Consider the following 12,430-nt stretch of genomic DNA (forward strand, 5'->3'; position numbering starts at 1 on the left):
GGATGGATGGAAGTTCAAGAATAAAGAAATTGATTGCAAAGAGCTTTTCTGTCCTGGGCCTCAAACGCCTGGCCAAGGTGTCTGACGATCTTCCTTGGCAGTGGTGAGTCAGAAAGACTGTGGGATAGGAACAGAAACAGTGTGTAAGGATGATCACTCATTCACCTGGTCAACACAGATACATCAGGAACCCACAAACGCCAGGTTACAGCCCTGACCATCCCCACCATCCCCTCCTCTCAACAGGCTCTGAGTGAGGCTGAGGCAGAAACCCATGAGACACAGTCCCACAGTCAAGGATGCCCTGCGACAGCCCCGCGCTTCTTAGACTTTCATGTGCATCCGGATCCCGCATGGAAGTTTATTACAAACAGATTCTGATTCAGTAAGTCTGGGGCAGGGGCCTGAGAATCTGAATCTCCAACAAGCTCCCAGGTGATGCTGATCCCTGGACCAGGCTTGGAGTAATAAGAGTCTACAATATGTTCGTTCCTTTTCTAGTTTCATAATTGTGATCCCAACAAGTAACACAATGTGTGGGCCAGAGTAAGTGTTTCGTAAAACATGAATTGAATTGAAAAATCTTAATCACCTTCACTCATGTTATTAACTGAGTTTGACTAAGGAGCCCCCCCTACCAACACAGACACACACACACACCACACACACACACACACACACACACACACACACATCAAGGGTCACTTCATCTTCCCTGGTACATTGTCCTACAGTCAAGTACTAGAACCCAGCATGCCTTTTCCAGTCTCTCACACTGTCTTTATGAAACTGACTTTAACCCCTCAGGCTCTTTTTTGTTGCACAAATGATGTGTTTCTTGAAAGAAAGAAAAAAAAACCAGGGGCGAAATAAGCAAAAAAAAAGAAACTACAATCTAATCTAATATACATCCTTTCTGACTGTGTGTGTGTGTGTGTGTGTGTGTGTTACAGAATGGAACATTCATTTCACTGGGATTTTAATTATCTTAAACTATGAAGGATAATTTCCCATCTAGAAATATTATTATAATGGCTGTATAACATTTCATTAGTTTAAATTTTCATAGAGCACATATTTCACTGACATAAAATATAGTGACTTTAAAAAAAATAATAAAGCAAGGTCCACACTGAACGACCAAATGAAGAATGTACAGACAAAATGTTGCAATGCCTGTGATTTGCTTGAAAATTGTGCAGGGAGTGGGGACGCAGGAGACAACAGAGCCAGACCAGGATGAGTCATATGTGGGTCACTGTTGAAGTGGTCTGCTGTATACAACTCTCTTACTTTTGCATGTGTTGGTAACTTTCCATAATAAAAGTTTAAACATAAAAGCAAGGTCCAAATGAGGTCTAGGAAGAAGAATCTGAGACAGGGATAGAGATGCAAAGTGTTGGAAGTTAGATATTTAGCCCCCAAGAAAGAACAATGTTTCATTTAGGACCATTTAGTCTGTCCCACGGAGAAGGCAATGGCACCCCACTCCAGTACTCTTGCCTGGAAAATCCCATGGATGGAGGAGCCTGGAAGGCTGCAGTCCATGGGGTCGCTAGGAGTCGGACAGAACTGAGCGACTTCACTTTCACTTTTCACTTTCATGCATTGGAGAAGGAAATGGCAACCCACTCCAGTGTTCTTGCCTGGACAATCCCAGGGACGGGGGAGCCTGTTGGGCTGCCAACTATGGGGTCGCACAGAGTTGGATACGACTGAAGTGACTTAGCATAGCATAGCATAGTCTGTCCCTTCACAATTCCAAGACCCTGGAGCTACTGAATTGCACTGGAATAATCCACCTTTATTATTTCCTGTCCTGTCCGAATGGATTTGCATTTTAAGTGCATGCTTGATGTCATGTCTAAATTGGAACTAATTGAGACGTGCAGGAATGTGGAAGCATGCCCTGGCCATGGTGGGGACAACACACGGTTTGCCCATTTAGAGCTCTGCAGATAGATGGGGTTTCTGAGGAGCAAGGGGCCCGGCCATGCCCTGTCTCTAGCTTCCATGAAGCTTAGCCAGCTCAGTTCACTTCTCTGAGCCTCCGTTTCCTAATCTCTAAGAGGAAAGGATTTGAACTACAGGAAATTTGCAACCTTTCTCTGCTCAAAAGTAATGAGGTTCCACCCCAGGAACACCTTCACCACTCTGCATTGCAATACGCCAATCAGCCAAATTTGGTAATTGGACAAAGCGAATGGGAACAATTTAATAAACTTTGATAACATTGCATAAAGTAATTGTTCAATTATTTCAAATGGTTCCGTTTGAAAACTCCAAGGGGGTGGTGAGCAGGGTTCAGGGGAGCCTTAGAAATCACCTTTGCTTGTTAATCATCTCATCCAGTAGAAGCCACAGAAGAATGAAGACTGTTGGGAGGGAGGGAGGGTATTTTTGTCTTTAATCCTGCTGAACTGTACTTTCATCTGAATATTTTTAAGTGGTACTTTGGTCTCCCTCATCTGGATGTTTTCTGAGTCTTGTTATCAGGATTTTAATTAACACTAGGTAGAGATGGGGGAGCAGGATGACACGATATTACTTCTGTTTGATTTAAAGTCAACGCTGGAGACTCTCCTTCCAGGAGCTGTTGAAAGTGTCTTATCTCATGCATTCCAAGGATGGCTGTTTCATGTAAATGTCATTTCTGCTGTCCAAAATGTTACAACACGCGCCAGCACAATAGAACCACTGTCTTGTTCTAAGAGACACGAGGGAGCCAGCAAGCTTTTGATCAAAGGCACGATTCGAACATCAAAGTAACACCTCTTCTGTTAAATTCAGGAATCAAGGCTCAGAATAAAGGGATGGAGATTCTGGCTTTAGTGACAGCCTAGCCTCCTGTGCTGGAAAATGCCTGAATCTCCAAGGTCTGATCCATTTGCAGACAACTGGCCAGAAAGGGGCTCTTGGTGGTACCGGTACATTTATCGCATCCTGTATCTTCCTGTTTGTAGTCAGTTTGTACATGTTCATCTGCTTCTGTGTAGGCTTCATCCCGGGACCAGAAAACTGGAGCGGCCATGACCCTCCCCACACAGAGGCAGAGGCTAAGAGCCTTTGGGGTAGGATGGAGCTCGGCTCAAATCCACGCTGTGCCACTGGCCAGCTATGTGACCTTATTTAACTTACCTTGCCCTCCACACCACCATGTCTATATACAGATGGTCCCCAACTTACGTGGTTCCACATAAGATTTTTTTGACTTTACAATGGCTTGAAAGCAATATTCAATCAGTGGAAACTGTACTTAGAATTTTGAATTTTGATCTTTTCTTGGGTTAGATATATGTAATATGATACTCTCTAGAGATGGTGGGCCGTGGCAGCGAGCCCCCAGCCCGTAGTCAGCCATGCAATCATGAGAGAAAACAACCCACACACTTATAAAAATTCTGCACTCAGCCAGCCATTCTGTTTTTCACTTCCAGTACAGTATTCAATAAATTACATGAGCTTTTCAACACTTATTATACAATAGGCTTTGTGTTAGATGATTTGCCCCACTGTAGGCTAGTGTAAGTGCTGTGAGTACATCTGAGGTAATATAGGCTAGGCTAAGCTATGACATTTGGTAGGTTAGGTGTATTCAATGCATTTTCAACTTACAATAATCTCAGCTTATGATGTGGGTTTATCAGGATGTAACCCCACATATGTTTATATAAGCATATGTGTGTGTGTGTGTGTGTGTGTGTGTGTGTGTGTGTGTATGAATGTCAAAAACATTATGTTGCAAGAAAGAAACCAAATACTAAAAAGTATACACTGTATTTATCCATTTATATGAAGTCCTAGCACTTGAGGTCATAAGCTATGGTCTTGGAAGCCAGTTTAATGACCATCTCATCAGGGCCCATGGGGCATGAGAGAACTTGCAATTGGATGGGAATGCTCCATCTTGATTAGGGTGGTGGTAACATGAATGTGTACATGTAAAAAAGTCACCAAAACATACTCTAGGAAATGTATACCTCAATTAAAAAGGTTGCATCAAAACACCATCATATCTGATGCACAGGATTGTTGTCAAGATAAAATGAAGACAGTCTGTGGAAAGTACCTATCCTCATGGCTGGGCTGAGTAAGTACAGTGAAGGATGGCTGTTATGATTGTTTATGTTGTACTCATCATTACTGTTATCCTTTTAGTGGAGTTACATCTGACCCAGAAATTGGGGTCCTTAGTTCAGCACGTAAAGCAAAAAATTCTGTTAAAACTGTCCCCAGAGACTCACTTAAATTGTCCATGAACTACAGTTTGCCTCATTTGGTACATACAGCCCTGCTCAGTAAAAGATGTTTCTCAGTATAATGGATTCAGTAATGGGCATCAGGTAATAAAGAGAGCTGGATGTAAGAAGCACACCTCTGTAGAAAGTGAGATCACAGCCAGGGGCTCAACCTGGAAGAGGCTCACAGGTACCAGACCAACAGCAGACTAGACTCAGGGTCATGACTCATTTCTGCCTGGACAAGGGCTCATTGAGAATGGCAGGCATAACCACTAGACCAGGCAAACTACTAATTCCTTCCCCTCTCCCTCCCTCCCTCCCTCATCTCTATCCCTGTCTTGATCTTTCTTTTTTCTTTCTCTCGGTCTCTTTGAATTTGCATTAGTTAACAAAGCACAAGATGCCACTCCACTGTCCTGTATTTCCAGGCCTCCATCCCCAGTGCTGAAATACTGAAAGCTCTGTCTGGTCTGGCTCAGAGGAGTCTGACCACTTCCCAGAAGGAAAGAGATAAGAGGTTAACATCATATCCATACTGTATGATACTTTACTTGAAAGTAGAAGAGCCATGGCAGTACTATTTGATAAATCCAATGTAGTTCATATTTCGGGTTGTCTTTCTCAGTGAATCATTTTGCAAGCTTCACAAAATCTCAGGTACCCCTGTACAACTTAGATGCCAAGATCTGGGAGACCATACTGACAGTTGCACCTCGGATTCCAGTGCTCACCACGGACAGACTCAGAAAGCAGTTCCCTGCCCCCATGCCCTCGAGCATTGCCCTACACCATGCAGCCCACAAGGGATAACAGAGAAGGTGTGTTTTTCCCAGAGGAATCTGACTTCGAACAGACCAGCAGGAGCTGCCCTGTGAATAGCAACCAAGGAGTGGGCAGGGCCCATTGCTGGAGGAGCTTTGATGCTATAACATGGGTGGCTCCAGCCCTTCTCTTAACACAGGACCTGACATCCCATCAGCCCACTTGGAGAGCCCCAGTGGAGGCCTGGACAGGTGTTAGATTGCCTTTCGTCACCCACAGGTATGTGAGGTGTGCCGCAGGAGCACCTGTCACATCTCCTGAAGCAGGAGGCTCTGCCAAGGATTTACTCTGAGTATAGGGATCTGAAGACTATATCCCTTCTGACTCAGAAATGACCTGGATCAAGGACCCAGCTTTCTAAGCATGACAGGATGGTAAAAATAGCCTCTGACAGCGTCTCCATGTGAGATAGAAGACACCACGCTGAGTTCCGAAGCTGGAAGAGTGAATGTCATCCCTTCTCTTATCCAATGGCCACTTATCACACACAAGAGCCTGCCCAGGCTGGCAGCGATGCTTTGAGAGTTGGAGAGCAACAATGATTAGAAAGAGAACCTGAAATAAATCACACCTACCCCCTAGGTATTTAAGGTTGAGGTGAAGAGATGGAACATGTGAACATGAAAAAGTAAAGTTGAAGGACATCCAATTATTTTTACCAAACCTACGCTAGGTGTCCACCATGGGCCAGGCACTGTGGCCCCTCTGCTGGATCAGAATGAGTCTGACATGGTGACCCCCACAGCGAGTCACAACCCGACAATGGAGCTGGGTGATTAAACAAATCATTGTGCACAGTGACAGGGAGTAAGAGAGGTGCACAGAGAACCTGTCCAAGAAGGGGTGTGAGAGAGGGTTTATATACACCAGGGTGTGTCCGGAAAACATCTGCATTCTGGTGTGCTGAGTATGTAGGACTTAGCCAAGGAAGCAAAGTGAGAAAGGGCATCCCAGGCACAGGGAACAGCATGAAGAATGGCAGAGGGCAGGCCAGCCATGAAGTGCCACGGGGGAAAGCCTGGGAAAAGGTCACAAGGACCTACCCGATGCCCAGGTTTAGAACTTGATCTTGGCCCTGGTTGGGGAGGAGGAATGAGAGGAGCAAAGGGCAGATGAACGATGGAATCAGTGCTGATTCCCTATCGAAGACCTCTCAGCACCCGCTCCCCAGGAACTTCAAGAAAAGTGTTAAACCCTTGCCCGCATCCCAGGAGGCTCTCTGCTTCCCTTCCTCCCAAAGTCACAAACCGAAGACAAAAGACTCTTAATCACACGCCTTCTGATTTCCCTGTGTACTTTTCCAACCAGAGAAAGTGTTCCTCATTGAAGGGCCCTCTTTGTTCTTAAAAGAATCAGGGCACTTTTCTTCCTCCAGAATCTCAACAATTACAAACCTGAAAAGATGCAGTTTTCCAATGAGGGGATTAAAAAAGAAGTGGAAGATATGCTTCTGCCCTTGAAAGATGAACAGAGCAGCTTCTGTTTACTCCATCAGGGGAGAGCAAAGCCTATGGATTTCACCAAATAAGGGACACAGCAAATCCAGTCTGCCTCCATCTTCCTCAGGCCCCTCAAACTCAACACTAATTTTCAAAGTCATCCATCTTTAACCCAACAGCATCAGTTACTGGACGAAGTTTCCCTTTCTCGTTACCTCATCTGATGAAGTTTGTTACTCATCATACAAAACGAAATGTCACTTATATGGCTCCCCCAGAGGGCCCCCCCCAATTAATCAGAGGAAGCTGAGTTGACCAGAATACATCTTGTCCTCTTCCCAAAGGGTCTTTAGTTTGGGTTCAAATGAAGCAGAAGCCAACCCCGAGGCAAAGAATCAAGCTTAAGAGGTTTTATTGATATCATGTAATAAACACAGAAATGGAAACTGAGAGCAGATAAGTGACTCTACCAAGGTTTTAACCAATATGATGGTTAATATCCATATTTTTTAACTAAAAAAACCTCAGTTGGGTGGGATCCTATCACATATATGCGTGCATGTTAAGTTGCTTCAGTAGCGTCCAACTTTTTGCAACCTATGGACTATAGCCCGCCAGGCTCCTCTGTCCATGGGATTCTCCAGGTAAGAATACTGGAGTGGTGCTCGCTTCGGCAGCACATATACTAAAATTGGAACGATACAGAGAAGATTAGCATGGCCCCTGCGCAAGGATGACATGCAAATTCGTGAAGCGTTCCATATTTTTGAATCTGTGGGAGAGGGAGAGGGTGGGAAGATTTGGGAGAATGGCATTGAAACATGTAAAATATCATGTATGAAACGAGATGCCAGTCCAGGTTCAATGCACGATACTGGATGCTTGGGGCTAGTGCACTGGGATGACCCAGAGGGATGGTACGGGGAGGGAGGAGGGTTCAGGATGGGGAGCACATGTATACCTGTGATGGATTCATTTTGATATTTGGCAAAACTAATACAATTATGTAAAGTTTAAAAATAAAATAAAATAAAAAAAAAAAAAAGAATACTGGAGTGGGTTGCCAGACCCTCATTATCACACATATAAGTCACCATAAATGGTCCCTATAGTTTTCTGTATTCTCTTCCCAAGTCATAAATGTACAGAGAGAAATTAGAGCTTCTCAATGACTTCTCCCAAGGCCAAACCTTCTAGGAGTCACTCTCTTCCCTACAGCCCTGCCTTCTATTCTGAGTAGGAGCTATTATCTTCCCAGCCCTACCTCTTTGCCATAATGATTGGTCCAGGACTTGGACATGTGATCCTAATCTAACCAATCGGACGCCTTTCCTCAGAAAACATTAACTGATACAGGAGAGAAGATCCCTTATCCTCTCACCGGTGAAGTTTTGAGATGTGAGTCTGGAAGCTGCAGGTGACCCTGCAGGTATGAAGGGAATTTACAAGGAAAGAACAGAGTTGAAGACAGAAATGAGATATAGAGGGATAGTCTTGGTGGCATCTGAAGATCCATTTCTCATTCATGGACTTGCCTGTTTTCCATAGCCTGATTTCTCATCTTCTCTTTTAATTCTATGAGCTATCCTAAATAGCCTTCCAATAAAGACTATTTTTCACTTAAACTAGTTCAAGCGTGTCCATGGTATCCATGATTTGTGACCAAACCCCCTGATTTAATGTGACCACTGACTGATTTTCACTTTAGCACAGCCCATTAGAGTTCTCTAATTACCCACATTTCCCCAACCCACCACTAACAAATTATTTTGTTTCCTTATGGTTTGAAGTATGTCAATCTCTAAAGACAAAACATAATGTTTTGTCAATGTTTATCAACATTGAATATTCTTCACTTATATTTATTGTCCATTCCAAAATTGATGTTTCCCATTGGACATTTAAACACGTATTGCTTTGTTAAGCATTTTCTCTGTTCAGAGGAGCACATCAGAAATTGATTCCCTGATAGTATAAGGTAGGAGATGAAGCACAAATTCAACTATAAGCATTTGGACCTCTCCTCTCCCTTTGCCTTTGCAGTTTGGACACTTCATTCCCCAAAGTGAAAGGTAAGGACTTTAAGACAGAAAACCAATTGGGATGCTGGAATCCAATCAACAACCATGTCCCAGGGCAAAGGGCCAGTCTGAAGTAGCCCAACATCCATCTCTCAGTAGCTTCCAAATGCTGCAGCCCACCCAGGTCAGAGTCAAGGAGGTTGGTTCTTTGTTCTCAAGGACTGTGAGGCTGACAGGTGAAAAAGTTTCACTGGGGCAGAGGAAATGAAATTGAATTCAACTTGGAGGTTATTTGTCTTCCCTGTGACCCTTGGTGGTCTCAAGTGACAGCACAAGTGTCAAAGGTCAAACTCACACCTGTGAGTCAATTACTGGGTGCCTGCGTTCAATGCAGGTTCTGATGCATTAGATTTAATATGGTTCAAACGTATTGAGCAGAAAGGAAAAAGAAGAGGGAACCAAACCCCTTTGGGGATTTTGTTTGAATCTACAAAAAGGCTGGATTGAAACCTGCAGAGTATTTATAAAGAAGCTGTAAAACCTTTTATTCATTTGAAAGGAGTTGGAAGAGAGACACAGGAAGTGAGGCAGGAAAAACTGAGCTGCATCATGGAGAGAAGAGGGGCAGTAAGAGGCAATGTTGGCCAAAAGGGAGCACTTTCTCCTGTTAGGAGTGTGTTAACCCTTGCCACCACTGGTTCAGGGATGGATTTGGGTAAGAGTCCCACCTCTATACTCACTGGTTCTATAAAATGAGTTCTATAAGACTCATTTCCACTCTAGGAACTTCAGTGTCCTTACCTATAAATTGGAAATAAACCCCACACAAAGGGTCTTGTGAAGATTCAAATGAAATAATAGATGTGAAAGTCCTTCATAAGTTGTTGAGAGCCATGCAGATGCCATTTATACTTGAAAAGTGAAAGTGTTAGTGACTCAGTTGTGTCCAACTCTTTGCGACCCCATGGACTGTAGCCTACCAGGCTCCTCTGCCCATGGAATTCTCCAGACAAGAATACTGGAGTGGGTTGCCTTTCCCTTCTCCAGCAGATCTTCCCAACCCAGGAACTGAACCCAGGTCTCCCACATTATAGGCAGATTCTTTATTATCCAAGCCACTACAGAAGCCCAGTTATACAAATGATTAGTATGATTTAAGTCATAGGATATACCACATAAGGAATGGAATTCCTGACAAAGGACCCAGGACAAAATTCAGATGAGAACAGCCAAGACTGGAAAAGGTAAGGTCCAGGCAAAAAGCAATTTCTATCAGGGTCATTTGTTAAAGTCTGAAAGCAGTTAATCTGTGCCAAGTTCTGAGGCCCATTCATCCACAGGCTTGCCTTAGCTGAGTAAGACAGGTTATCAGCTGATCACCTACGAGTGGTTTCTCAGCTTTTACTTCAAGTTCCAATTATACTAGGAGATCTTGGTGACAAGAGCCAGTTGGAGTTATCCAGGTAGCTGTGCCTAATAGTTCTGCCTCTTGTGCATACCCTAGCTAGTGCCGCTGCCTCCTAATGATGTGTTTTTTAATTGCAGGCAAATGCAAATCAGACCATGGCAACCTCTCCAGCATTGTTTCTTAATCTTGGTTGCATATTAGAATCTTAATCTTGGTTACATATTAGAATCACCTGGAGATTTAAAAATACCAACACCTGAAGACCACCTCCAGAGAGTATGGCTTAATTTGTTTTGGTGCATCCCGAGCATTGGGATATTTAAAGTTTCCCCAGGTATTTCTACCATATGGCCAAGTCCAAGAACCATTATTCTAGAGCAGACATAGGCAAACTTTTCTGTTAAGGGCCAAATAGTAATTCTTTTAGGCTTTTCAGGTCTTATGGTGTCTGTCACAATTACTCAATTCTGCCCACATAGTGTGAACATGCCATAGACATATATAAATAGATGGTTATGTCTGTGCTCCAACAAAACTTAACTCACAAAAATAAGTAGCAGGCCCTAGTTTGCCAACCCCTTCTCTAGAGATTCCTTACTCAGAGTGAGGTCTGGGGATCAGCACCATGGACAGTACCCAGGAGCTTGTTAGACATGCAGAACCTCAGGATTCCACGAGCCTCCCAGGTGATAACATATGCAGAGTCAAACTTGCAAGGCACTGCTCCGGAGGGTTCACTTTGTGAATCCATCCCTGCCAGCATCACAGCACTGAGGTGATGAGTGGAGACTCATCACTGTCAGCATTCCCCGTGCCTGTCACCTCCATCAGCCTGGCTGTCTCCTAGCTGCCACATTTCTGTAGCATCTTCTCATTGGTGACACAGACAATCTGAGTAGCTGTCTACATTTGATTATGGTGTTTCCAAAGGGTCAACAGAGCCACACACCCAGTTTCTATTTTTCAAAATAAAATGCGGAGAGGATGGGGCTGTGGAGCCATATGAGGGGATATGCCCCTTCTCTCAGGAACTATCCATTCATTTAAACTTGTCAAATGTCATACAGCTTCTCAAACACCCCCTGCTTCTTTAAGCCTTGGTGACTTATATATGGTATTGTGATTTCTGGGAAAATCTTGTGAGTCATCTTGCCACCAGACAAATGTATCCAACCTTAGAAAAACAGACATGGGTGAGACCGTCTGACCACTCCCATCCACACTAAATCACTTCTTCCCCATTCTAGCCCCATTCCCCATATACACCTGTGCTCTAATCCTTAGCACATTTACGGTAATAATGACCTCACCAGCCTGTCTCCCTAAATGATGTTGAGCCCGTCCTGACCAGGCTCGTGTATCATTCCCTTCTGCACCCATGTGCCTCACACTGGGCTTTGGTATGATAAATGCTTCATGAATTAACATTGGCTTTAACGGTGGCACTAGTGGTAAAGAACCTGCCTGCTAGTACAGGAGATGCAAGAGACGTAGGTTTGATCCCTGGATTGGAAAGATCCCCTGGAGGAGGAAATGGCAACCCACTCCAGTATTCTTGCCTGGGAAATCCCATGGACAGAGGAACCTGGTGGACTACAGTCCATGGGGTCACCAAGGAGTCAGATACAACAGAGCATACATTATTATTTTATACTGACATAAAAGTGAGTTAATGTTTCTGGTGTGCCAAATAACCTAATCACCATAGAACCATTTTAGTGAGGAATATGGTTCACAAAAATGTTGCTCTCTAGAACAAACTTTGGGAAATATTATCTCTTAGACAATAGCCCTGGTCCAGACCACATCCAAGCTTGTACTATCCCCTGGAACTTGAATTATGGCCCTGGCCATTGCCTAGCAATAAAGATGTGTGAGAGGTGTTGATAGGATGAAGATGTGTTGATAGGATGAATTTAGTTCCTACCAGCCTGAGCCATCTTTCCTGAAAGACGGTTGCAGGACTGTTCTGAGGGACACATTAGAATTCCCACCTGACAGAGGAGGAAACTGGCTTGATGTGTTAGGGTTTTGCCACTGACTTAGGAACACAGCCAGGGCCAGAATCCAAACCCAGAATTGTGTCCAACACAGTAAGGCAACTTCTTTCCAAGGAGTTTCTCAGGAGGTCACCATCTGTCACCATTTCCCACCTGCCCCACCTAAACCAAAGTTGAGCAGGAGGGGAGTGTTTTTTCCACTCTAGATGCCAGTCCAACTTTCAGCTGAATCAGAAGTCGCTCCAAAATGCTCATCTGTCTTATCCCTCAGTCTGTTTGGAGCTGACATTTTGACAAGGCTTCCACCCAAGATTCCTGCCATTTGGACCAAGCAGTCCAGCCAAGGTAGTCTTGGCAGCACGGGGCCCTTACTCCTGATGCCCTGCCCAGTCCTCCCTCTGGTCTGATCTGGGCAACCCCACGCTACCAATGTGCCAATGCCACCCTCTCCATTGGACAGTCCAGATTTGTGCACAAGCTGTGAGCACCTGGGGGCATC

At 44.3% G+C, this 12,430-nt stretch overlaps 1 non-coding gene across 1 annotated transcript; it reads left to right on the top strand.

The window, feature by feature from the left end:
* The first annotated feature begins 7,163 nt into the window (after positions 1-7,163).
* On the top strand, positions 7,164-7,270 carry LOC147353370 (U6 spliceosomal RNA). The gene has a single exon (XR_015146755.1). It is a non-coding gene; the product is annotated as a U6 spliceosomal RNA (small nuclear RNA).
* Positions 7,271-12,430: the final 5,160 nt, after the last annotated feature.

The sequence above is a fragment of the Bos grunniens genome, chromosome 18 (assembly GCF_055505025.1).
Source record: "Bos grunniens cultivar Pamir isolate PY7600 chromosome 18, Bosgru_T2T1.0, whole genome shotgun sequence".
NCBI classification, from domain to species: Eukaryota; Metazoa; Chordata; class Mammalia; order Artiodactyla; family Bovidae; genus Bos; species Bos grunniens.